General features: G+C 37.1%; 1 pseudogene across 1 annotated transcript in view; it reads right to left on the bottom strand.

Moving 5' to 3' along the window:
- Window positions 1-419: 419 nt before the first annotated feature.
- LOC311613054 (ferritin light chain-like) overlaps window positions 420-23,920 on the bottom strand; it is a 44,087-nt pseudogene continuing 20,586 nt past the window's right edge. Inside the window, exons 2-3 of the transcript in view lie at window positions 4,148-4,343; window positions 420-953 (exon numbers count right to left, since the gene is read on the bottom strand). The product of the transcript in view is annotated as a ferritin light chain-like (transcript). The remainder of the gene's footprint in view (window positions 954-4,147; window positions 4,344-23,920) is intronic.

The following is a 23,920-nucleotide window of genomic DNA, read 5'->3' as shown; positions in this document are numbered from 1 at the left end:
TGAATTTTGACAGTCAGAAACCACAGCCACAATTATGTGTTCATAGTAAGATATCATGCTGGCCCTAACCGGTTTGGCTCAGTGATAGAGCATCGGCCTGCGGACTGAAAGGTCCCAGGTTCAATTCTGGTCAGGGGTATGTACCTTGGTTGTTTCTTGTATTTGTCCTGATCAGGGATCCAACATTCAACATTCACATATTGGAATGATGCTCTAACCAACTGAACTACCTGGCCAGGACCCCCAAAAAATATTTTTCTTTTTTTTTTTTTTTTTTTTCTTTGATGCAAAAGCTTTTTATTGTTTCCATTTGGTCTAATGCATGAGAGAGGGCTTCAGGGTGGTTAAAAGAAAGGCTAATGGTTTCAGGGAAAGGCTCAGGCAAAAAGCTAGACACCAGAGAAATGCAGAAGGGCCTCTCAAAGGCCTCTGGGCTCCAAAGGCTCCTTGTTATGCTTGAGGTGATCCTTTCAAATAGATACTCGCCCAGCCCAGCCTGAGGGCTGCCCAGCCTAGCCTCAGGGCTGCCCAGCCCAGTTTGGGGACCACCCAGCCTAGCCTGGGAGCTGGCCAGTCTGTAGTAGTCAGTCAGCTGGTTGCCCATCTTCTTGATGAGTTTCACCTGCTCATCCAGGAAGTAAGAGATGAGGGTCTTTATGGGCAGAACCTAGGGCATGCAGCTTAAAAGGGATTGGTTCAGGTTCTTCTCTAAGAACAGGGCAGCTTTTATGGTGTCCTGAGTTTTGTCCCGAGTTTTGCCCCACTCTTCTTGGGAAGGGTTCTGTACATAATGGAGAACAATGCAACCACCTCGCTGGTTTTGCATCTTAAAAAGAAGCTCAGTGACCTTGAACTTCTTTTCTCCAACACTCGGAAGAAGTGGCCCATACCCTGGAGTGCCACACCATCACGGTTGAAATAGAAGCCCAGAGAGAGGTTACTTGCACCATTGCCTTACTGACACCTTATTTATATCCTTCATCTAAATGAAAACGTACAAGGTGCAATGTATATGCATGTGTGCATTCACGCTTCTTTTTCACAAAGGAACAATCAAAACAACTGCAGTGCTTTGTATCAGAACGAAATCTCAGGTTAGCCGATGAAACCTCCGGGGTAGACTCTTCCCCCTTTCCCTTCATGTGCCCTGGGAATCTGACTCATGAGCCTATCAGAGACCCCCTCTCACTTCCTGATGGTTTAGCTGATGGGAGACACCAGCAGGAAATATGAAGGACAGTCGAGTTGGGAGGTTTTATTTGCCAAGCCACCAGCTGGGTTAGCTAACTGGACAGAGACTTTAAAAGAAAACAAAATCAGAAGTTTGTAATACGAAAATTAGAAAATGAGATTTGAGAATGGACATCTAAGATAAGCACAGAGTATGAGGATTTTATATGCCAAGGACATATTCACCAGAAGAATGGTTCTTACCAGGATGTCAATGAGACTCTTTTAACAAGGATAGAAACCATGAAAAGGGTCAACAACATAGATTTCCAACTAATGAAGGCCAATCTGGTTAGTCATTGCCAAGTGCCCAATTTGCCAATAGCAGAAGCCAATGTCAAGGCCTCTATATAGCACCATTTACCAGATTGATCAACTGGTGACATGACAGATTGCTTATGTTGAACCCCCACTTTGCATCATGGAGAATTAGACACATATTCCTGGTGTATTGCCTTCCCTTCCTGCAGCATGTCTGTCAGTATCAACATTTGTGGATTTATAGAATGTCATCCATAATCTTATCCATTGTCATGGGGGGACATTACCTCAAACCGGGAAACACATCTTAATCACAAAGAAAATACACACTAAGCTTTAGTTTAGGAATACATGAGCCTTACCTCATGTACCATCACTTAGAAATAATCTCAGAGAGTTTGTCAGTCATAATAACCAGAGATTTCAGTGCACTGGTTGCCTTAGTCAGTTTTGCCACTGATTCAGATATAATAGCCTCTAAATAGTCTTTAGAATAAAGTTGAGTTTATTGAACAAGAATTTAACTATTTTCCTAATACATGAGTTAATATAATTATACAAGTAACAGAAAATAACCCAAACCTCAAAAATGTAGAAGGCAAAAATAGGACTAAATCTTGAAGTCCCATTACTTAACTGATGTACAAATACCAATAAGGTCAACATGGAAAAGTATTGGAAATCTGGAAATAAGTCAGTCTACACCTACTAATGCATACCCAAGTTTCTGCAATGTAAATAAACATAGGTAGAATTTATTGAGCAGTTATTACATGCCATCTTATTGTTCTAAGCATTTTATTTGTCTTAACTCGTTTAATTCTTACCAAGAAAGAAGACACTATATATCACCATCCCTGCTCTACCATTGGAGAAACTAAAACATAAAAGGATTAGATAATTTAAGGTATGACTCAAATACTCAGATAGTCTGACCCCAGAGTCTATGTTCTTAACCATTGTACTATGCTGCTTTTTTCACCTGAATAAGTAGATGCTTTGTTTAATCACCTCCAAGGTATCTTTTAGCTCTAATACTCTGTCTCTATGTTTCATTCCCTACACAGAAGGCTAATAATTTCCCTTTAACATTAAGAATGTACAAGTGCCCATCTATTGATGAATGAATAAAAAAAGTCCTGGTACATTTTCACAATGGAATACTATGCAGCTGTAAAAAAGAAAGAACTCTTAGCATTTGCAGCAGCATAGATGGACCTGGAGAGTATTATACTAAGCAAAATAAGGCAGTCAGAGAAGGATATGTATCACATGATCTCAGTCATATGTGGAATCTATTATAATGAACAAAATAAACTGATAAATAAATCCAGAGACATAGAAGAATGGAACATACTCACAAATTTCGGAGGGAAGGTAGGCGTAGTAGGACATGGGAGGGGAATGATTAACTGGAGAACTTATATGCATATATGCATAACCTCTGAACACAGTGGTAAAGGCCTGGGAGGGGTGGGTATGAGATGGAGGGGGTCAATGGTGGTGGTGGTGGGGGGGGAAAGAAACCCCACAAACAAATGGGATTCTGTAATACTTTCAACAATAAAGATCAATTTTTAAAAAAAGAATGCCCTAATTTCTCAAATGACTGATACAAAAAAAAAAAAAAAAAAAACAAAAAACTGTGCCAATGAGTCCACTAGGCCTGTCACTCTTCCCCTGCCTCTATTACAGTCAGTAATTCATCATACTACTTGAAATCACTACTACTTTATTGTGCATCTCTTTGGTCATGGACTATTTTCATCTTCTCTGGAGCTTTCTTCTGAAAATGCCCTTAAGCACGAATTCCAATTCAGCATAAAAACTATCTAGCATTCCAGAGCTGGACCTGATGTGATACCAAATTTCCACTGGAACCTAAAGGTCCACTAATTCCATGATGTCACACCGATACACAGCCTGTCACATATAGTGCTCAAGTGCACTTCTTTAGGAACATCCAGTTTTTCCTTTATTTTTATCTACCTGAACCATCCTTCCATTATGTCCTTCTCCAAACCTTCCTACAGCAATGGTGAAACTCTCACTCAGATGAACACATTCTCCTGCCCTCTCAATCTCAGTTTAGTAGCTACTTTTTTTGAGATCATTTTAAAAATATATTTTTATTGATTTCAAAGAGGAAGGGAGAGGAAAAAAAAGAATGCCCTAATTTCTCAAATGACTGATACATGGAAACATCAATGATGAGAGAGAATCATAGGCCGCTGCCTCCTGCAGACCCCACACTGGAGATTGAGCCCACAATCCGGGCATGTACCCTGACTGGGAATTGAACCATGACCTGGTTTATGGGTCAACGCTCAACCACTGAGCTATGCCAGCTGGGTGAGGAGATAATTTTTGACCCAAAGCAATATATATTGTAAAAAGCAATAGGATAATTTCTGGCGAAGTGACACTCACAAATGATGTTAAGGTTCAAGTGGGGTGGACCATTTTACAATTAATGTAATTTCTCTTTAGGCACTCAATTAAAACTAACTAGCTCATAGATTAAAAATAACTCAAATTCTCCTCTTTCTTTAATAGAACCAGCCTTTACACAAATGGCCCAGCTGAAATAGCACTTTGGAACTAGGTGCTTCCTGGAAAATACAAATGAGCAGCCAGATATTTAGTCTGATCATACTTGAGATAAAGGACGAGTATTTTAAATATAAACAGATGGATCGGTTAACAAAAAGTTTATGGACAACAGTTATAACAGATTTGAGACTGATTAGTGCACATTCTTCAGGTTTCTTAGATGTGTGGCCAATGCTGGTATCCACGTCTTCCAGCTCCAGTGGAAGAATGAGGGCAGCATATTCTATAACATCCAAAGTCTTGCTCAAAATAAAAGTTAAAGGAATAATGGTTTTTTCCCTGAGGCCTTGGTATTTTCTTGTACAGTCATATTTTTCCAACAAACTCAAAAAAGAGTCCAGAGGCTTTGTCAGAAATAAATGATAAAGGCCCGACATGTATGGCTCAGTGGTTGAGCATCAACTTATGAACCAGAAGGTGATGGTTCGATTCCTGGTCCAGGCACAAACATCATTGATGTTTCTTTTTCTCTCTCTACCTTCCTCTCTGAAATCAATAAAAATATACTTTTTAAAAAAGAAATAAATGAAAGAGATGTATTCAAGAGTCTTGGAGTTTGCAAACTGGGACACAGCTAGGCAAAAACCCAAAAGTACTCCAAAGAAGAAAGAAAAATTGTAAGTTCCTATAGGAAAAAGTGCATTCCAGAGAATAATAAGTTCTGTATTCACAACCTAAGATTGGTTCAGGATGGTTATGAGTCAGATGCCAGGCAATCAGGATGATGGATGCCCAGTGGTCCAGCAGATGGGTCCTAGGAGATCTGGTCAGTCCTGGTAGTTTGGATAATGGATGTCAGGTGGATGTATGCGTGTGCCCTTCAGGGGATAATTAGAAGGTTACCTAGAGGTTCAGATGTATATTTAGGCATTGATACAGGACTGAAAAGTTTTCCAAAGTTTCTGTTCCCATGCTAGTTAGAACAAAAGTGATGTTTTTCTTCATGCTTCAACCTTCATAATGTGAATAACTAGGAATTTGGTTAAAATGGCTTCATTTTATGTATTCCCTGGCTTCACTCTTTACTCATATTAAAACATTTTCCTTGACCTAAAAATTCATTTTATTTCCTCCTAAGTTTAAAGGAAACTAAAGTATTTTCTTGGGATCCTAAGCACTGTGGCTACTGTGCTTAATGACAAGTTGATCTCAGGAATCTGCTCCTGTATATCATTCTGTATTTCATTGTCAAAGAATGCTTCTAAAGATTTCCCTTCCAAGTTCTAGTTTAAATCAAAGCTTTTAAAACCTCTGTGATCATCTGCCTTGAATTCACTAAGGCTTCACTATGTCTTGTTTGTCCAGCATTCAACCTGACTCCCAAATGCACCTTCAACTTCTGTCAGGCCAGTGCCTCCATTTCAGTGCTGTGCATTGAAGTAACAGAGGGAGGTACTGTGCTATTTTGTTTTGTTTTAAATTCTGGTTTCAAAACCAGCCAAATTGGAATCTCTGGGTATGGGGCCCAGAGAGCAGTAAAGCAACATGTTATAAAGTTCCTTGGGTGTTCCCAATTTGCATAAAATTTTGAGAACCAGTGCTCTAAGTGACAATGACAACAAAATCTTTCTCTTATAATGTGCTATGAAGCACAAGATATATATGGTACTATAACTTACAGTAAAGTTATCTTGTAATAACTTGTTTACTCAAGAATCTCTTTAATAGATGGAAAACTCCAAGCATCATTTCTCAGTCATGTTAGTTTGACCCATCATCTCGTGCAATGATAACATCAAGTAGACATGTTTTTATTGAATGAGTAAGGGTGACTAAATTGGCACACGATTCTTAAACATTTACTTTCCTTCTTCCTTTTTAATTCCTCATTGTATTACTACAAGGTTCTCAATCCTGTGTGCACATTAAAATCACCCGAGAGCTTTTTAAAACTATGCTGGGCCCCACCCCAGGCCAATTAAATCAGAATTTCTCAGGGTGTGCCCTCACCGGTTTGGCTTAGTGGATAGATCATCGGCCTGTGGACTGAAGGGTCCCATGTTCGATTCTGATCAAGGGCACGTGCCTGGGTTGCAGGCTTGATCCCCAATTTGGGGCATGCAGGGGGCAGCCTATCAATGATTCTCTCTCATCACTGATGTGTCTATCTCTCTCTCCCTCTCCCTTCCTCTCTGAAATCAATCTACATCTATAATAATAAAAGCACAATATGCTAATTAGACTGGATGTCTTTCCAGACTAAGCCAGGGCTGTGAGGGAAGCCCAGGTCTTGGATGCCAGAGGGAAGCTGATTCTGGCAGCCAGGGGAAGGAAAGCTTATTCTTGAATGCATTTCATGCAAGAGTTAAAAAAAAAAAAAAAAGAATTTCTGAGGGTGTGGCACAGGTAGTGTTTAAAAGATCCTTAGGCAATTTGAATGCATGGCCAGGGTTGAGAAAAATTGACTAAGTTTTACTTACTTTTTAAGGCCCTCTTTAAGATCATACTTTTTCAGGAAACTATTTTTTATACTCTCCCATCTGTATCTTTCAACTTCTTAAACTCTGTTTGTTCTTAAGAGAGAAGCACTTACGTTTAGTCTTAATTCTTTTCTTGTAGCATCCATGTGTATATTTTCTGTTTCAAGCTAGCACTTGAGGATAGGATTCATGCTTTGTATAGCTTTGCTTTCCTGGGAGAGATGTGAATAGTGCTGAATCTAAATTCTATTACTTAGCGACTGAAGGATATGGATTTTAAAATGAAATGCCATGTTTCTTGGCCTAGGTTTGCCACATACTATTCAGTAGATCTTGGGCAGTCAATACATTGCTTGACATTTTCAATGCTGTAATAACCAATTAATTTTCTCAACTACTTCTCAGTTTTAAAAGCTTTGATTTAAACTAGAACTCGATTTTGACACCACACTGATGGCCAGCTCCCTGAAAGGCAATATTCAATGTATCAAATGAGGATCAACAGGTTGATTTCAGTTTGTAAAAAAGCAAGGAGATTCAAAATTCAAGCTACATCACTGTCCTCTGTACTTCTATCCCTTCCTTCCTATTTTCCCAGGGGGGAAGTAAAGGTAGTGCAAGAATTTGGGAGGCACCTATTGGCACTCACCTTGGGCATGTGAACACCTGATTATTTTCATGACCACGTCAGAAAATACCATAATGCTGATTAAGAGTACTGATTTTTTTATTAGTCACCATCACTGTGTTGCTGAGTATGAATCTGGTAACTTAGCAGTTAATGCAAACACATTTATTAATGACTGTTAACCATTTTACTGCAGTATTTTATATACATAATTCAGCTCTATATTTTGCAAGACATGTTTTGAAATTTCCCTTTCTATTTTTAAATTTAGAAAGAAATATATTAAAAATAGCTGATTTCTCAGCAAGGAAAAACACATGCCTCGTATGTGTTGGAGAGGCAAAATACGCAGAGAAAAGAATATGGAGATTTGTCTGTCTGTGATTGACACATGAACTGTGTGGAACAAACTCAAAAAGAGTCCAAAGGCTTTGGCTAGAAATGAATGATAAAGATTTACTGAAGGGTCTTAGAGGTTGCAAATGTTGAACACAGCTAGGCAAAAATGTAAAAGTGTGCTGAAGAAGAAAAAAAAGTTTAAAGTTCTTGTAGTAGTAAACGTGGATTCTGGAGAACAATCGGTCCTGCATTCTTAGCCCTTCGTCCAGGATGGTTACTAGTCAGATGACAGGCAGTCTGGATAATGTATGTCAGGGGAATGTCCAGTCCCACAGCTGGATAATTCCAGGGTTAACTGGGGCCTAGCATATATCCAGATGGATATCCAGGCATTGACACAGGACTGAAAAAGTTTTAAAAGTTTAAGTTTCCAGGCTAGTCAGAATAAGAACAGACTTTCCTCATGTCCCAATCTTCATAATGTTAATTTATTTCAGTGACTGCATTATATATATTTCCTATTTCACTCTTTCCTCAACAGTATTCAACACGTAAGGAGAAAAAGTCACACATTTATAATTGCATAATGCAGGTGTAAAATCTGAATTAATTTACAATAAAAAATGTTATTTACCTGAAACTTTTGCTAAATATAGTCACCATTTTGGTATAAAGAAATTATATTTTTCAAAAGATTTTTAGATGTTTCTTTTTACAGAAAGAATATCTGTTTTTCATCATACATGTTGTTCTTAACATTAGTTTAATCATGATAAGTACAAATCCTTGGAAGTAATTGTTGAACGTCTGCCTGGAGGGGCGGGGGGGGGGGGTGGTGGTGGTGGAAATCTGCTAAGTATTAAACACTCAAACCCACACAGACACACAAACATGCACAAATACACCGGAAACAGGAATTTGGGTTTATATTCTGATGTCCAAGTGGAGAAATGAATGTGCAATAAAACGTCCTATTTGGCACTAATAATGCAGATGTGTTTAATGGACTACCAATTCAAATGCCTTGTATTAAGTTAAATATTTATAATACAGTGTTTTGCAAACCCACAGTTTTTATAACAAAACAAACCCAAAAAACACAGAAGTTTCTACTGAGTTGCAGGTTTTATGGAGAAGACTAACAATGGATGGTTTTGTTCATGATTAAAACAACTTAGCAATCCTTTTTATTGGTATTATACCCATGAGTTAGGTGGCAAAAGTAGTCAAAAGAGAACATGAAAAGCCAATTTGCTCTCATTCTCCTCTACCTACCAGATAATATATCAGAGAAAAGATTCAACATGTGTGTTACATTTTTTCTTTCTTTTTTTAAAAAATTATTTACCATCTAATTTGTTTCATCTGATTGCTGACTCTGTTTTCATTTTCATTGTATTTATTTTTTTGCTGTTGTTAATCATCACTTGAGGATATTTTTTCCCATTTCTATTTTTATTGTTTACAGAGAGGAAAGGAGAGGGAGGGAGAGAGAGATAGAAACATCAATGATGAGAGAGAATCATTGATTGGCTGCTTCCTGCATGCCCTCTACTGGAGATTGAGCTTGCAACCCAGATATGTGCCCTTGACAGAATCGAACCTGTGACTCTGACGCTCTATCCACTGAGCTAACCCAGCTCAGGCTCCACTGAGTTTTATAGAGAGTAAAAAGGAGAGGGGGGAGGCAGAGAGAAAAACATTGGTGTGAGAGAGTCACATCAATTGGTTGGCTGCTGCACATGCCCCCAAATAGGCTGAGGATCAAGCTTGCAACAGAGGTACATGCCCTAGACCAGAATCGAAAATGCAACCCTTCAGTTTGCAGGCCAACACTCTGTCCACTAAGCATGGATGCCTTACATTTTTAAAAGCATTTTAATATACATTGTTTTTTATTTTTCTATGGGGATCTGTGAGACTTGCATTTTTTTACCCCATTGTCTAGAGATAAGGTAAATGAGACTCAAAAAGCTTTAATCACTTCCCAAATTTCTGCAATCTTTACACTTAAGAACGGTCAATTTTACATCTATTTTATGTACACAACTGCTTTACCAGAGACACCTAGAGAAAGGTAACATTTTTTAATTTCTCTGTCATAAAAAACAAAATACCAGTTGCTTTCAGATCAAAGCCTGGGCCCTGTATTTCATTGTCAACACCTCTCCCTTCTGAAAAAACCCGTGATGAGCAAAGACCTTCACCAAGACTCTTAAACACTCCTGAGATGTTCAGAAAACACTGGCTGCCTTAGCGCTCTCGAGAACTGGTTCATTGCTGTAGTGGCTCCTCAAGTGAAGCTTAAAGGTGACTCCGCCAGCTTAATGCCAACCAGTCCCTTCAGACTCCAGCTGGCATGAAGTTGGCAGTGTTTCTACACAAAGTGTTTTTTAATAAGTGCTGGTTCCTAACATCAGGGTGGTTGTAAAGGCTAATAAACTTCCTACAAGGGAAGTAGAAGTGGAAAGTATTATTTGTCATACATTTTATCGCTGTTCTTGGTTAGCCTGAAGCACATATTCCCTGAGTGTTTAGTAGTTAATGAATATGAATAGCAGCAAGCCAGCAATTTTCAAAACCATAAATAATTATTCCTCTGACAGCTCCTACTCATGAAAAAAAAATATAACTGAAAAAGAATCAACATAGCAAAAAAATTACCGATAGAGTTTTAAAAACTTACAAACTTGTACCATCCTAGGAGACTATAAATCTATTCAATTAGCTCACAGATGGAGCTTTAAATATAAATGTAAGTTTTAAGCAATTGTTTCTTTTCCATCTACAATATTTCTTTTCTTTTTACAATATTTATTTCTTACATAATTCCTTGAAAGAAAGACTAAAATTAATATCCACTAAGAGGTAGTCCCCCATTGATGACCAGTAAATTTTGTCTGGATTGATATTTCTATAATCATTCTTTACTACATTTTTGAATTGAAAATATTCCATGAAGAACACAAGTTCATGTATCAAACTGAACAACAGAGAAGTCAATAAAAAAAAAAAAAAGCTAATTATTCCTCCCTTCTGGTCTCCCTATCAATAAATGTAGTCATTGATTTAATGTTCTACATTAGGGATTTACATATCAAAGTATCAAAAAGTACTAAAATAGCATGTTAACTTGGGATTTTATTGATGTCCTAATAGCTCTAGAGAAAGGACAACAATCAGCTAACTATACATAATCTGAGATAATAGAAATGATAATCCTTGTAGAATTTTTTTAACATGCTGATTATTGTAAGACATTTGGTGTGGTATGTGTACTAGATTTTTATATTAGTTATTATAGATCCATAAAACAGACTTTTTGATTATGTTTATCATAGAAACAGAGTTATAAAAGGTTGTAATATTTTGATAGATATCTCTCAAATTTAATTACTATTAAATAGTAATTGTTAATTTAATTATTAATATAATAGTCCTAAAGGCTATTATTCTATTCTAAAGTTGTAGAATAATTTTAATTTACATAAAAGTTGCCAAGATAATACATAGAATTTCCATATATACCACATCCAACTTCCCCTATTGTTAAGATCTTATATTACCACTAGAGGCCCAGTGCACAACATTTGTGCATGGTTGGGGTGGAGGTGTGTGTCCCTCAGCCCAGCCTGCACCCTCTCCAATCTGGGACCTCTCAAGGGATGTCCAATTGCCCGTTTTCTGGGATCGGGCCTAAACAGGCAGTCAGACATCCCTCTCACAATCCTGGACTGCTGCCTCCCAACCACTTGCCTGCATGCCTGCTTGATTGCCTTTAACCACTTCAGCTTGTCAGCCTGATCACCCCTTAACCACTCTTGATCAATGCCTACCTGCTCCCCTGCTGGTCCAATAGCCCCTAACTGTTCTCTGCTGCCAGCCTGGTTGCTCCTAACTGTCCTCCTCTACAGGCCTGGTTGCCCCCAACTGCCCTCCCCTGAAGGCCCTATCATCCCTTACTGCCCTCCCTTTGCCAGCCTAGTTGCCCTGAACTCCTCTCCCCTGCAGGCCTGGTCCCCCCCAACTGCCCTCCCCTGATGGCCTGGTTGCTCCCAAACTGCCCTTCCTTACAGGCCTGTTTCTCACCTGCTGGCCTGATCACCCACAACTGGCCTCCCCTCCCAGCTACCTTGTGTCCACATGGGGGCAGCCATCTTGTGTGTTGGAATGATGGTCAATTTGCATATTACTATTTTATTAGATAGGATAGTATATTTGTCACAAGAACCAACACTGATATACTACTACTACTAACTAAACTTTATTCAAATTTCAATAATTTTTTTTCTAATGTCCTTTTTGTTTGTTTTAGGTTTTCATCCAGGGTCCCATATTACATTTAGTCATTATATTTCCTTTGTTTCCTCCAGTATGTGACAACATGTCTTGCCTTGTTTTTTATGACTTTGACAGTTTTGAGAAGAAACTGTCAGATATTTTGTAGAATGTCCCTCATTCTGGAGGGACCACGTTTTTCTCATTGTTAGACTGGGGCTATGGGTATTAGAAAGTGCCCTTCTAATCACATTATAGCAAGAGCACATACTATCAATATTAACGTCAGTGAGGATGCTAGCCTTGATATTAACCTTAACATAGTGTTTACCAATGTTTTCCACTATAAATTGATTTTCCCCCTTCACAAACTTTTTTCTTTAGAAGCCAGTCAGTAAGTGTAGCCCATACTCAAGGACAAAGATTGGTAAGAGGGGAAAGATTTATTATCTTTTTGAAAAATTTATCTAGATATGTGTTTATTTGCTACCTGTTATCAAAGAGAGATGCATTGATTCTGGAAGATGTAGGAATGGAAGAAAGCAGAGAAGAAGTAGAAATAGGGGAAGAAAAAAAGAGATACTGATCATATTTCACAGCTTTGTATTGTAAATTTTAGCATGAAGGTGCATTTATTAGAGTATTTTAAAAAGGGATTGGGGAGTTATTTGGGGATGGAGATAAGGAAAAGTGAGCATTAACTGATATATATAAAAAAAAAACCTTGAAGTTACTATATGACTAAAAGTTTTTATTGGTCACTGTTATTAGTTCAGAAGCCAATTACATTTTGAAAGAAGCAATAATATAAATAGCATTTTATTGTGTTTATTATTTAATAATTTACTTAGTAATATATTTCCTCATTTGTATTTTTTAGATTCTATTTCATTTATTTCTGCTTTGATCTTTATTGTTTCATTTCTTCGGATCGCTTTTGATTTTATTTGTTGTTCTTTGGCTAGTTCCTTTAAATGTAAAGTTGAATTGCTATTTTGAGAATTTACTTGATTCCTATAATGCTATAAATTTTCCTCTTCGGATTACTTTTGCTCTGTACCATAGATTTGAATTGTTACATTCTCTTTTGATTTCTTAAAGGTCTCTTTTGATTTCTTTCTTCATTTCTTTGTTTACCCATTCATTATTTAGAAACATGTTATTTAGCCTCCAGGTCTTTGTGTGTTTTTCAGTTCTCTTCTAGTGATTGATTTCTAGCTTTATACCACTGTGGTCAGATAAGATATCTGATATGATTTCAATCTTCTTAAATTAACTGAGACTTGTTTTGTGGCCTAACATATGGTCTAGCCTAGAAAATGTTCCACATGCACTTGAAAAGAAAGTACATTTTACTGCTTTGGGGTAATATGCTATGAAGATATCAATTAAGTCATCTGATTTAGGTGTCATTTAAGGCCACTATAATTACTATTTAATCTTGCAATTATCAATAACATTATAATGTAACTGCTAATTTATTTACTATTATAATAGTCATAAAGGCTATTTTCAGGAATATTAGAAAATTTTAAAATTATATAAATATTTATATATGATAAGGAAAGCATTTCATAAGCCTTGATTCTAACAAAAAAAAAAATCTGGTTTCAATGAAGCCTTGGCCAACTTTTAAGTTAGTGGATGTGTAAAATTGAACTATATCACATCTCATTTATTTTGTCAACAGCTCTCCCATGAAAACTTTAGGAAAATTACAAGCTATCCATTGATAAGGAATTGTTGAGCTGGGCATGGCTGACTAATGACAGCTGTGCAATGATTTACTTAGCTAGCTTTGGGCTGCTCTTCTACTCCCAGGTAACCGGCACACCTAAACATTCCATTAGAAGCTCCTTTTGCATTGTCATAACAAGCTTCTCTGAATTGACATTAAACCAAATGATGTAAAAATATGAGTCTTTGTCATCCAAGGATGTGTCATTGATACTTGCTAGATTTGGCTACTCCATGTTATCCACCCTCTTTTTTTTTTCTTTTAACCTGACAGGGATGGCCCTTTGGCACATACCATAGGCAAATCAATTAAATTTCATTTGGCAAATATTGTCTCTTCTCTTTGCCAATTACTTTGTAAGCTATAACAATAATCACACTCAAGTGGTTGCCTTTGAAGCATGGATAGTCAGAGAAGAAGATAAATAAGTACAAGGGCAATTTCAAAACCTTTGGGTGAGCCCAGCCAGTGCTGCTCAGTGGTTCAGCATTGACCTATGAACCAGGAGGCCATGGTTCGATTCCCAGTCAGGGCTATCAGGTGGAGAGGGATTTTTTTATTTTCGATGAGAAATTGACTTGAGTATACCTAAATGTTTATGGGAAGGAACTGGGAGAAGGATGCTGAAGAGGTTACCTTCCTATGAAGGAAAGAGAGACTGGGATCTAAATTACAAGAGGAGGAAATAAATGTCAGGAATGTCTATTGGGATGTGGAGGAAAATGTATAGTTCTAAGAAATTTCATAAATATAACACTAAGAATTTAAGGTGGCTCCTATCTAATGACCACTCTTACATCCAGCTGGCAGTATTCAGGGTAGCAGGACATTTCCTAGACGTGGTCCAGAAGTAAGCACTGTGACAGCTATTACAATTGTTCATATAAAAGCCTACAACACTAATAAGATTGATCAATTTGAATGTAGCTAGCAACTGGATAGATATCCAGTGACGACCTTATCACAGGAAATAGTTTAAGCACATTCATTTAGAACTCAATACAAAGATAAACAGATTGCTATTTTCACTTTTTTTTTTTTTTTTTGCATTGTACCATGTATTCCCAATTAGATTCTAATCCCCTCAGAAGTGGGATTTCTATTTTGCCAATTCTTTATATAGGACTCTGTAAATAATGGATAATTAGTGTCAAATAATGAGTGACAATGGTAATGATAGTTTTAGAATAAAAATACGACAGATTTCATAAGCTATCTTTATCTTGCATGAAGGAATGGAGAAGAAATGCCCATTACTGACCCTCACATTTTTTTTTTTAACAATTCTGGGGCTTCCACATAAAGGCTAGTATTTTATAAATTAATTTTATATGTGCAATAAGTAGTCATATATCTGTGGCTTAATAAGATTCACAGGCTAGACAAAACTGGGCAATGTCAGAACTGGAAAGATTCTGCAAATGATAGGTCACCTAGGTGTAACACATACCTCTGAATCATCTAAGGGTCCCATCTGAATCATCATTGACCGAAAGTCAAATATGACCATGTAGAAACAAGTCCTTAAATACCTAATGGAAGTAAAAGGTGGATAAAGCATAAAAATAATATTTCTCCCTATTAAAACTGATTATACTTCATAAAATGTCTTTGGGTAATTAATTGACGCAGTCGCTATCATATTCTGAATTTAATTTTAGCCTAACAATTGGAGATGAAGCTTATTGTTTTGCTCTACTGACGGGTATGTTACTTCTAATTCTATAGCTAGCAGGAAGCGTAACATTGTCATTCATTCACCTATTCAATCATGCATTGTTGATTCAGGAAACATTTATTGAACATCAATTTTGCACCAGAAACCAAGATTTCAGACTAATATATACATGACCTTTGGCTACAAGCACTTCACAATCCAGTCTAGCATCTCATAGTCCAGTTTGTGAATGATTTTAACTGGAGAGTGGCCATTTAATTAATATCTATATAAAAGGTTAATCTGAGTTTGTATAATTAATACAATTCTCCAGATTTTCTGGGGTTTTAAATGTTTATGTAAAAGGCATCTAAAAAAAGCAAATGTAAAATGTTGATTTTTAAAAAGATGTTACAATGGTTGTATAATAAATCAAAAGACATTTACTTTTTTTCCCTAAAAAAACACATAAGCCAATGAGAATTGTGCATATGAATTATTTTAGATCTAAGGCTAATCTCTTATATATAATATACCTAATGAACAGCTAAGATACACAAAGAAAGCATAAATGAATGGTCTTGCCAGACCCAGAAATAAAATAGTCTTAATGCTCTATTCCTGAAAGAGTTTTCTAAAAAAAATTTAACATTGTCCTAACTGGTTTTGCTTAGTGGATAGAGCATTGGCCAGAGGTTCCAAGTTTGATTCTGATCAAGAACATGTACCTTGATTACAGCTTGATCCCCAATAGTGGGAGTGCAGGAGGCATCAGATCAATGTTTCTCTCTCATCAATGTTTCTTTCTTTTTTTTCTTCTTTTTTTCCTAGAAAATGATTTAAAAAAATATATATTTTATTGATGTTTTACAGAAAGGAAGGGAGAGAGACAGAGAGCTAGAAATGACCAGCTGCCTCCTGCACACCCTCTATCGCAACCAACATACATGCCCCTGACCGGAATCGAACCCGGGACCTTTCAGTCGGCAGACCGACGCTCTACCACTGAGCCAAACCGGTTTCGGCTCATCAATGTTTCTAATTTTCCCTCTCCTTTCCTCTATGTAAAAATCAATAAAATATATTTTAAAAGTAAATTTTTAAAAATTTAACATAAAGAAGGATATTTTGCTTGGCCTGCATTGCTCAGTGGTTGAGCATCAACCTGTGAACCAGGAAGTCAAGATTGATTCCCAGTCAGGGTACATGCCTGGATTGTGGACTCAGTCCTAGGTGTGGGACATGAAGAAGGCAGCTGATTAATGATTTTCTCTCACCATTGATGTTTCTATCTCTCTCCCCCTCTCCCTTCCTCTCTGAAATAAACAAAAATATTTTCTAAAAAAAGAAGGACAAATTACAGCGGGAAGCTTAGAGAGAGGTGGAGGAGATAAGAGATCAACTGAAGGACTTGTATGCATGCATATAGGTATAACCAATGGATGCAAAACACTGAGGGGTGAGGGCATGTATAGAAATGGGGTGGGGGTGCGGCAATGGTAAGATATGTACACATATAATACCTTAAAAAAATGGAGGGGGAAAAAAGAAGGGCATTTCAATGGATTAGTTCATCTAAACCAAATACATTTATTTCGATATCTTGTATTCTACATGAATTAATTAACCTGAGTATTTTTTGTACTTCTGAAATTCAAATAGCCTTTTATATTTTCTATAGTTACTGGTAACCACAGCCAATTAGCTATGAATTCACAATCCACTAGCCAGGGTAATGATGTTCCTTCTATTTGTGTTCTTATTTATTTATCTAAAAGTGCAATTACCTATACCCATTTTAGTTTATAATTCTAATTCATTAGTTTAAGCAATGTCCCTGACCATAAAATATATGAAAGGCAGTATGCTAATCCCATTTAAAGAGTAAGAGATGCTTTATTTTTTAACAAGTTTAATAATTTAACAGAGAAAATAAGACATGCAATCAGTTTGTCACAAAGCCCAAATAGAGTTGTGAGAAGTCATGCAAGAGATTTAATGTATGAAATGAGTTGAGAGGAGGGGAGATTTTTTATTGAGAATGAAGCCAAGAGCAGAGAAGGCTTTGAATATGCCAACCCTTGAGCTGATATCAACAGAGGTAGATGAGAGGATGTACCAAGCTGAGGAAAGAACATGTTGGGGAAAGATTAAGCATTCCAGTTGTCAAGAACATAAGATACAAGATTTGGAAGACAGATTGGGCCAAAGATTTGATTATTTGAATACTACGTAATAGAATTTTGAGCCTAAGCAATAGAAAACAAATAGTAGTTGAAAAAGAAAGAAGGTTCTTTCAAATTGAATCAAAGAAAATAAGTAGGGTTTAATGCCAATAACACGGCTTATTTGTCCATTTTGTAAATTGGCTTTTTGGCATTAAAGATACACTACTTCTCCTATTGGCCAATTATCGATCCACCATCGATCCTCCTGTTTTCATCCTACACAGCAGTAGATAGCAGCCGTACAGGGACTGTCACTAACCACCCAAGAGATGCTGCTGAAGGTGTGGCTGGGAGGGGCTACTAAAAGGCTCCTTTTCTTGCCAGAAATACATTAATTATTCTAAATCACTGCCACAAGTACATGACAGGACTCATCTCAATGACTCAGCATGTGAGTCAGCAACTCAGTTCATTATCAATGTTGTACATTGCAAATAATTGAATATTTCCATCAATAGAGGACATGCCACACAGTGACACATGCATACAATAGGCCATTATTCAGACATTGAAATGAATGAGTTAGAGCTATACAAATTGACGAGGATTTCCTCAAGGTGAGATAGGTAAAAAAAAAAAAAAAAAAAAAAAAAAAAAAGTACCAGTAACTATTTTATTGTCTGCTCCTTCGTTAATATAGAAATGTGGTAAGTCTCTTATAATCTTGTGCATATGCCTATTTCTCCTTATACCTCTGCACATTTTTGCTTTATATATTTTGAAGTATGTTGCTTTCAAACTGGAATAATTCTACCTCAACAAGCAGAACTTTATATGAACTATTCCTCTTTATCTGTGCTAAATTTTAGTCTTAAATTCCACTTAATTTAATAATATTACTATAATAATCTTTTGTGTTTTTTTTTAATAGGATAATTTTATCCTTTTACTCCCAATATTTCTGTATCTTTATATTTTAAGTGTTTGTATTATAAACAGTATTAGCTAACTTTTGTGTATTTATCCTATCTGACATTCTCTGTCTTCAATTGGTGTTTGTGATTTATTTATAATTACTGACATTATGTATGTTAAATCTACTCCTTTTTATTTGTTTTATAATTGCTCTGTCCCTGTTATATATTCCTTTCTCATTTATTGTCTTTGTTTGCTTCTCTCTGAATAATTTATTTCTATTTATGTCAATTAAATGCTGGTAGAAATAAGTTTTTATTTTATTATTATTTTTTTTTAATAAATCTTTATTGCTCATATTATTACAATTGTTTCTCCTCCTCTCCCCGCCCATAGCTCCCTTCCACCCGGTTCCTGCCCCACCTTCTTCTCTTACCTAACCCCCCCCCCCCCATTTTCCTCATCCATAAATGTACGATTTTAATCCAGTCTCTTCCTGCACCCCCAACCCCTTTCCCCCTGACAATTATCAATCCACTCCCTTTCTTTGCCCCTAATTCTATTATATTCACCAGTTTATTCTGTTCCTCAGATTTTTAATTCACTTGTTTTTTAGATTCATTTGTTGATATATATGTATTTGTTGATCATAATTTTTATCTTTTTTTCTTCTTCCTCTTCTTAAAGTATACCTTTCAGCATTTCATATAATACTGGTTTGGTGGTGATGAACTCCTTTAGCTTTTTCTTATCTGTGAAGCTCTTTATCTGCCCTTCAATTCTGAATGATAACTTTGCTGGGTAATCTTGGCTGTAGGTTCTCACTACTCATCACTTTGAATATTTCTTGCCACTCCCTTCTTACCTGCATAGTTTCTGTTGAGAAATCAGCTGATAGTCATATGGGTGCTCCCTTATAGGTAACCAACTGCTTTGCTCTTGCTGCTTGTAAGATTCTCTCTTTGTCTTTTGCCCTTGGCATTTTAATTATGATGTGTCTTGGTGTGGTCCTCTTTGGATTCCTTTTGTTTGGGGTTCTGTGCACTTCTTGTCCTTGTAAGTCTATTTCTTTCACCAGGTGGGGGAATTTTCTGACATTATTTCTTCCAATAGGTTTTCAATATCTTGCACTCTCTCTTCTTCTGGCACCCCTATAATTCTGATGTTGGTACATTTGAAGTTGTCCCAGAGGCTCCTTACACTATCTTCAACTTTCTGGATCCCCTTTTCTTCTTGCTTCTCCAGAAGAGTGTCCTTTGCCTCTTTGTGTTCTAAGTCTTTGACTTGATTCTTGTGTTCCTTCAGTCTGCTGTTGGGTCTCTGTATAATATTTTTTATTTCTGTCAGTATATGTTTAATTTCTAGTTGGTCCTTTTTCATATCTTCGAGGGTCTCATTAAATTTATCTGCCCTTTCTAGGAAATTCTTAAAAAAAAAACCTTTTAACTGTGGTTTTGAACTCTATATCCAGTCTTTTGTTTTCCTCCATCTCTTTTGTTTGAGATCTATTTCCTCAGCATTTTCGCTGCTTCCCAGAGTTGGTAGGATGGCTTTGTGTGTTTGGTGTCCTATATGGCCAGTGGGTCAGCCTCCCCAGTTACCTGATTTAGACATTCTTGGTGATCCTCTTTGTGGACTGCGTGTACAGCCTTGATGTAGTTAAGTCTTGATTGTTGTTGGTATAACTGGGAGGAATTGACCTCCAGGCCAATTGGATATGAGTATCAGCTGTGTCTACTCTGAGATACCTTTTGTATTGGAAACAGTCTTATAGGATCAGACTTGCAAAATTGCAAAAGCCTCTGTGCTCAGCTTGGATGGGGCGAAGTCTCAGGGCTGAGCTGACAGTCTTGGCTTCCAGTCAGTCCTATCCGTGTGAGCGCCTCAGAACCTCTGCCTTCCGTGGCTCCCCTGAGTTTCCTCCTGACAGTCCAGATTCCTCCTGCAAGAGCATGGGTGCCCTAGGGACTTGCCTGGAATTGGGTTGGGTCTCTGTAGTCTGGAGCTTCTGACTCCTTCCATTATGGAGAGGCCACGGCAACTTCCGTGTTCAGACCTCTCCACACGCGGTCAGACCTCTCCACACGCAGTCAGACCTCTCTGCGCGCGACAATAGACCCTGCCTGCTGAGGCTCCCAGCTCCCCCGAGTCTCCCAGTCTCTGAGTCTGCAGGTGCCTTTCTCTACAGTTCAGACTCCACCTGTGTGAGCCTGGGTCCACAGGGTTTCAGCCGGGATTGGGGTTCAGTGCAGTCGGAAAGGGTTCAGTGCAATTGGTGGCTTCCTTTCCCCTCCTGCCAGCCAGGCACTCGGCTGCCCTTCCTCTCAGCCTGCGAGCTTCTCCCTACCTTAGCGCTTTGCAGCTCTACTGATCCATGAGCCTTTCTCCTTCTTTCTATTCAATAGTTGTAGATTTCCCACTCCGCCAGCTTTACTGTGGTTTTGGATGATGTCCGTTCTGCCTTTTAGTTGTTGTTTTGAAATTGTTGTGTGAGGCAGCAGCTTAGGTGCGTACCTAGGATGCCATCTTGGTTTCTCAATTAGAAATAAATTTTTATAGTAAGAAATCCCTGGTTAGTAATTTTCATGCCATGATACCCATGTAAACTCTCTCTTATGGCACCAGCTTCAGGAATGCTGTGTATTCAGAAGAACAGCTGTATGTTTATTTTCAGAAAATCATTTGTCTTTTTAGAATAAATTTTGAAAAATTATTCAATTTCTTTCCTCACTATGGGCTCTTTGATTATAGTTTCAGTGGTAAACCCAGAATTACCCTTGCATCATTAAAGTTTAATATAAACCTGATTCCTTACTTTTATTTACTTTCCTCCTAACTTACATTGTTACCTTATATTTTAACTCAAATATTATATATCCCCAAATATATTGTTGTTGTTGTTTTATGCAGTCATTTTCCATTTAGGTTTACCCCAGATTTATCCTCTTCTTCATTTTCATTCTTCAGAACTGGGATCATTCTCCTCCTTACAAGAAATCTTTGTCCACCCCATTGTCAAGAAAGCATTCTGTTTTTATAAAGAGCTTTTTAATTTTAATCCTCACCTTTAGGTCTATGATGTGTAAGATTTTGTACAGTATCTATCTAGTTGTTCTAGCATCATTTATTAAATTATATTGGCACCTTTGAAAAAAAAAAGTCAAGTGATGATATATGTGTCAATTTCTGGGTTCTCTGTTCTGGTTCATTGATCTATTGTTATATGTATAAACCAAGACCAAATACTTTATAATAAGTCTGAAAATATGGCAGATATTTGTTTTCAACTTTATTCTTCTTCAAGCTTGTTTTGCCTACTCTTGGTCTTTAGTATTCTCATATAAGTTATAAATCAGCTTGTCAACTTCCATTATATCTATAAAGATTTGATCTTTCTGAGATACTGGCCAAATCTAGTCTCCATCTTCTTATCCTCTCAGTCACCTCTTCTGGAATTAGTAGATACCTCTAAGAAAAAAGAAGCCCCTAATGCTGGATTTATCTATCTGTTTTCTTCTTCTCTCAGATGTTGGCCCTATACATCTTTAATGACTTGTTAGCTTTCTCATGTCATTAAGCAGATCGTCTTAAAATATTTTGACTATGCATTCTTTCTTCGCATGGGAGTATTAGTTCAGTTTCCTAGTCCACCATTGTTGAAAATAGAAATCTCAATAGGATTTTTATTTTACTTCTTCCATTCAGTAGGCCCAGGGTCAAAGAAGGGATAGCTAGCAGAGGTAAGAGATAAGAAAAGTCCTGCTTGACTGACATGAGTATTATCTGCTAACTTCTGTCTGATGCCAGAGTTAAAAATGGTGTATTTTCCTCCTGAGTACTCTAGTGGGGTTTATCATATTGCACTTCCTTTTGATTCAGGCAACACTCTATCATAACACATGACCCCCTTCTGCATCCAAAGGTTCATTTCAGGATTTTTCTGTTGAGTTTGTCTCTCTGGCTCTTTATAAGAAGCCTCCTTTAGTGGATCTCTTTCACAACAATTCCAGGATAAAATTTCTACTTTAGATTCTACATCTGATCCTTAAAAACAAACAAACAAACAAACAAACAAAAAACTTTGACCTACTCTGAAGGGGATCCAGTTCTCAAACATTCCTCAGCTCTTCTTGCATGAAGGGTTTTAGCCAGCTTCTGTCCTATGAACTTCCTCTTCTATGAATTAATATAAAAACTTTCTATGTCCCTTTAACCCAAGAGATCCACACAAAGTTCTGCAAGTGATCTTCACAAATCCTCTCTCATTGTGCTTATAGTGAAGGGAAAGGACTTGGCATGGATGGACCACATAACACAATAGTTTGCTTCAGACAAACCCTCAATTTCCATCAACTCCAAGCCCCTTCATTTTTCACCATTTTACTTCTGAAAGAGGGTGGGGAGCTAAGGTCAGGAAACTACTTGACACCATCTTCTTTGAAGTTCTATAAAAAGGGATCGACTCATTTTGGAATTTGGATTTAGTTGGCCCCTTTTGCTTGAAGTCTTTGCCTAAATGGAGACATTTAGTCTCAACAGTGCTTTTAAAAGGCACCAGTTGGTTTGGCTCAGTGGGTAGAATGTCAGCCCATCAACTTCAGAGTCCTGGGTTCAATTCCGATTAAGTGCATGTATTGCAATTGTAGGCTTGATGCAGATGCAACCAATCAATGTGTCTGCCACATCGATGTTTTTCTCTCTGACTCTCACCCTCCCTTCTGCTCTCTCTAAAAATCAATGCAAAATTCTTGGGTGAGGATTAACAACAACAACAAAAGGCATCAAGTATGAAGATACTAACATTTAAAGATTATTCTATGCTAGCTTCTATTCTAGTTACTTTATAAACTTTTCTGATTTACCAATCACAATCACACTAATGGTTGATTTAAATTCATACTAAATTAACATGTATTTTAAAATATATATATTTTATTGATTTTTTACAGAGAGGAAGGGAGAGGAATAGAGAGTTAGAAACATCGATGGGAGAGAGAAATCAGCTGTCTCCTGCACACTCTCTACTGGGTATGTGCCTGCAACCAAGATACATACTCTTGACTGGAATCAAACCTGGGACCCTTGAGTCCGCAGGCCAACGCTCTATCCACTGAGCCAAACCAGTTAGGGCTTAACATGTACTTTTACCTTAATATTGGATAAAGGAATAATAAATAAATAAATAAATATAGAAGGAATGTAAACTTAAGAAACATAGTAAACTAAGATAATGTATGCGTTATATATTTTACTTAGAAATATCACAAATTTTGAAACTCCTTCAAACTTTTCCTTAAGTAGTAAACTTTGTGTCTGCAATGTAGTCTATTGCATGATGGGTAAATTATACCAAATATTTGTCATTATGTTTATTTCCCTGTGTTTATGCAATCACAGTACCCTCTTCTTATAATTTTTCTCATCTTCATTCCCATTAACTCACTGGTTTGATTCATCATTATCATATTTTCCATTAACAAAACAACTTCTGGTTGATCTTCCATCTCTAACGTTAGCCTCTTTCAATTGTCCCTGAACATTGCTCCAAAACTAATCTCCACAGCACAGTTTTAATATCATTCTTTTATCCAAAAGAAAGTACCAAGATATCCTCTTAGTTATGTCTCCTAGGTGAAGTAATTAAGCACAAATCCACTAAATCTTGACTAGCCA

Source organism: Pipistrellus hanaki, assembly GCF_964339955.1.
Source record: "Pipistrellus hanaki genome assembly, chromosome: 18".
In the NCBI taxonomy this organism is placed as follows: domain Eukaryota; kingdom Metazoa; phylum Chordata; class Mammalia; order Chiroptera; family Vespertilionidae; genus Pipistrellus; species Pipistrellus hanaki.
The sequence above is the reverse complement of the archived record's forward strand: the minus strand, read 5'-3'. Positions and strand labels throughout refer to the sequence as shown.